General features: G+C 38.8%; 1 protein-coding gene across 1 annotated transcript in view; it reads left to right on the top strand.

Moving 5' to 3' along the window:
- The window catches only part of Sbf2 (SET binding factor 2), a 292547-nt gene that overhangs the window by 41748 nt on the left and 246123 nt on the right, over positions 1-4676 (top strand). The gene's annotated exons all lie outside the window — the stretch shown is intronic.

The following is a 4676-nucleotide window of genomic DNA, read 5'->3' as shown; positions in this document are numbered from 1 at the left end:
GGAGGGTATAGGAAACTTTCGGGATAGCATTTGAAATGTAAATATTGAAAATAACTAATAAAAAATGGGAAAAAAGAAAACAGTATTAACAAATAATCTTCTCAAGAAGCTGTATCAAAATACTATAAATATAAACCTCACATATATTGTAAATTTAATATTGTAAAATTGGGAATTTTAAAATAACAGGAATTCAGTTTCTTACAGTTTTAAAGGCTTAGAGATCAAAGTTAAGATCTAAGTAAGGTTAGATTCTTCCAGAGAACTGAGGGGAGAATCAGTTCCATGTGCAAATCCTGCCTTGGAGCATGGCTACTGGAATGGAAGACCTTGGCATTTTTTGGCTTGTAGTTTTATCATTCCAGTCTTTGTTTTTCATCTTCATGTGGCATTTCCCCCACGTTTGTATGTGTTTCTGATTTTTTTTTCTTATGACACCAGTCATTGGAGTTGGGTCCACTCTAATCCAGCATGACATCATCTTAACTCATTATATCTGCAAAGACATTGTTTTCAAATAAAGTTTGTTCTCAGTATTTAGGTAATTGTGGATAGATAATTCAACCTAGTATACCAAACAACAAAATACATGCTGTATATTCTGGGACTAAGTATACATGCTGTATATTCTGGGAGTCTAAAGCTATACAAATTAATCTAAACATACCCATCTTGTAATTATAATACAAAAGGTACATATAGAAAAACACTAGGGATGGGGGAGAGAAATATGCTTCTTAAGCTTTAATGGGCTCTCTTTCTGGTTTATATTCAGTGCCACTTAACTACTATATGGTCATTTGCAATTTAGAACTATCATATTAAAACCTACTATAAGTGTGTAGCTTTGTTTTTTCATTTCTTTTGAGTGATATAGCTGTATCACACAGTATATATATGATTAGCTTAAAAATTCTTCTTCGGAGTATGACAGACATACTGAACAATACCATATCACAATACTTGGTGAATTTTGCTAAGTGAACATGCTTGTGTAATCAGAGGACAGATATAGAAACACAACATTAGAAACCTCTCTCCCCTTCTAATCATTAGCATCCACTGGCAGATTATTTTAGCAATTTTTTCTAGTAGAATATAATCATTTTTCTTCTTTAACTTAGGGGTGGGAGCATATTCTCCTTTGTCTTGTGCAAGGATATCATTATTTAAATTTATTGTATAGGAGATAAGAAACTTCTCTTTAGCCAGCTGAACAAATTGGTGCCCTAACAGATTCAGCTTCTAGTATGCAGAACAAACACTTTTGATAACAGTTTTCTGTATTATTTACCTTTCCTGTTGATTGTGTCAGGAAGTCTTATGTGTCACAGATTGTGTCACACAGCAGCTGTATTAGTGAGGGTGTAGCAGGGTATTTGATGACACTTTGAACCCCAGTTGGCTGAGGCAGAAAGGAAACCTGAACCTGCCAAAGTTAATCTGGACAGTGTAGGGAGAATTCGTCATTAAAAATGAAAGAGCCAGCAATCTCAAAGAGCATTCAAAAGTTCTAATAAGTGATGATGTCTCTATTGTGACAAAGTGTAATTATAAATATATGTAATGTATAGAGAAATTTTTGTTCATATTGATTTATTTACTAGACAAACCTGTTTCTAGTTAGCCCTTTGCACACACTTTTAATCCTTCAGGCTGAAATACAGACATACCTTTAGTATACACCTTTAATCCCAAATGATAAAGGTAAAATTAGTTTATTGAAGAAAGCACCCATGTTTGAAAGTGTTGCCTAATTGAGTGGCAGACAAAGTGATGAATCAGAGACAGATTTAACAGAATAGGGTATGCTCAACTCACACGAGAAGAGAGAGGAAACTTTATAGGAAGTGCCGAGAAGGAAGGGGAAATGGGGAAAGGAAGGAGATAAGAGGAGAGAGGAGGGGGGGGGTGCTACATTTACTGGGAGAGTTTTACAGAGACAGGTTGAGAGAGAACAAGCCAGAGAATGAGAAGGAGCCAGAAGATTAGAACATATTACTAAAGTTAGTAATAAGCCAAGTAGAGCAATTCAGGAGAGGCTGAGAGAGAGAAGCCAGATTGAATCAGTTTGGAGAGGAGTTTGAGCCAGAACAGCTGAATTGATGGAGCCAACCAGAGTTCAGAAACAAGAGAAGGTGAGCTTATTCAGCAGTAAGTCTCAGAGGCTGTAAACGTTCTAGGCCTAGATAAGACTGTATGGAGGCTAGGAGCGTCCAGGACTAGGCCTAGGTTAGCAGATGGAGCCAGTGAGCCCCAGAGACAATTTAAATAAAAGATATCAGGGTTCTTTAGACCAAGCATCCCAATATATGAGCCTTTGGAGGTCACTCTCCTTTAACCACCATAATCAACCAAGAACATTGAACTCTTACTGATCATGCAGACATGCATAAAAAAAATAGTAGTAGTTTTATTGAAATAAAAAGTAAAAACGCAGACTAACACGATAGCTCATCAGGTAAAGGTGCTTGCTGCCAACCCTGCTGACCTGAAGAAAGTCTCAATAAGGGATTTGTCCATGTCAGGTTGGCTTTTAGTATGTCAGTTATCTTGAGATGGGAAAACCCACCCACTGTTGATGGTACCATTCCCAAGGCAATGGATCCTGAACTGTATAAGGACTGAAAAACGTGAGCTGAGCACAAGCATGTATGCATTCATTGCTTTCTGTTCCTGATGATGGATGTAATATGACCAACTCCCTGAAGCCGATTTCTCTGCTATGATGGACTGTAACCTGGAGCTGTGAGCGAAAAGAAATCTGTTCTTCCTGAAACAGCTTTGGTCAGGGTATTTTATCACAGCAACACAAATGGAACCAAGACAGCTATCATAACTTCCGAATCCATGGTTGCAAAAACCTCTGATCACTAAGAATCTCATTGAGTCCAGGCATTCTTGCCATTATAAGCATGCTCTCTCCCATTCCAGGCATTCCTCCAAGAAAATTACCAGGCTTTCCCATCAGGAAGGCCACCTGGAAAGGAGCCATACTGACCTCCTGATCACCATCTGCTGCTTCCTGCCTTGAGCTTTTTAATGCTCTTCTTTACTTCTGTTTCTTTAATCTCTCACTTGATGTTTTCATTCTCACTATTTTCATGGTCAGCATGCAGTTGAAATTATTTCAGCTTTGTACTGGCATCTCACCTTTAACCTAGTTCATAAGCAAAGTGAAGAACATAGGTTTCTTCTTCCCAGTGGCTAGGAATATGTAGCTGGAATGAATTGGGGTTTTATTTCAGTGGCTCCATCAAAATATCAAATGGTAGTGTTTGGCTTCTGTAATTTGATGAAGATACTAGCTCTCTAGTCACATGGAATAGCTGAGCAAAGATTTAGCTTGGTAGCATCTGTAAACAAACTGTTCCCACCTGTTGGTGACTTCTTGTTTATCATCACTTAGGGTTTCCGTAATAGTTCCTCTTCCTTTTTAAAGTATTTGCTTGATCCATCATCTTGGTTGCCTCTGCATTTTTATCTCTCATTTGTTTTTAAGGACTCAATATGTTTGGCTCAATTATGATTGACAGTCAATTATGGTTGAAAATCATGATTGCTGGTTTCTAAATACCATTCCTGTCTTTGTGGTTTCTTCTTTTCAGTATCTTTTTTCCCCTCAATATTTTATTAGCTTTATGGAGAACAGGGCAGTACTTTACCTTCCATACTCTGCACTTCCTCACGAAATGCATCTTCTTTGTGTGCACAGCACACTCAGATTGTGCATACACATTTACATTAAATCTGTATATTAGTTGGGGTTCTGTAGAGGAACAGAACCAATTGGATATATATTTAAAAGAGTATTTATTAGATGCCTTACACTGTACAGTGTAGTCTAACCATCACTGTCTCACACCAGAAAGTGTGAGAATTCACTAGTTACTCAGTCTATGAGGGTGGGTGTCTCTGGAGTCTCAATCTGGTGATGGTCTGAATGCTTTCTGGAGAGAGACTGTCTTCAATTGACATTGGGAGCCTGAAGCAGCTGACTTTAATATCGTCAGAGGAATCAGCAGTGACATGAACAGGTTAAATGAACTCTCCAGTGAGAGTTAAGAGCAAACAAGAAACAAGAATCTTGAGCTAGAGATGCCTCAGTGGTCAGGAGTGCTTGCTGTTCTTCTGGAATTTGTTTGAATCTCACATCCATGTCTCCATTGCCTGTAACCTCCTCTAGGGGATCTGATGCTCTCCACTGGACTCTACAGGCTCCTGGACACACATGGTATGCACACATGCACACACAAAAACCTCAAAAGAAAAAAGAGACAGCAAAAATATTTACCCTTTTCATCCTTATTATCTGAGCCACTCCCCAGAAGGTGCTGTCCACAGTTAGGGTTGTTCTTGCCACTTCCATTCAGCCACTCAAAACAGTCTGACAGACATGCTCATATGGAGGCTCTCTGATGCTAGGTTTTTCCAAGTTGATAATTAGAATTAACCATCACAGGCTGGTAACAGCTCACCAACTGAACGTTCATGATTGGAGGCAATAGATAGATATGGGCCCTCCTCAGAGGATTGCCATCAGGACCTGGCTCAGCATGATCACTGAGAAAAGGCCACTGCTAACGTGAATAGATAGGAATCTCTGCCACAGCTCCCTCCATATGTGTGTGTGTGTGTGTGTGTGTGTGTGTGTATGTGTGTGTGTGTGTGTGTGT

Source organism: Mus pahari, chromosome 1 (assembly GCF_900095145.1).
Source record: "Mus pahari chromosome 1, PAHARI_EIJ_v1.1, whole genome shotgun sequence".
In the NCBI taxonomy this organism is placed as follows: domain Eukaryota; kingdom Metazoa; phylum Chordata; class Mammalia; order Rodentia; family Muridae; genus Mus; species Mus pahari.
The sequence above is the reverse complement of the archived record's forward strand: the minus strand, read 5'-3'. Positions and strand labels throughout refer to the sequence as shown.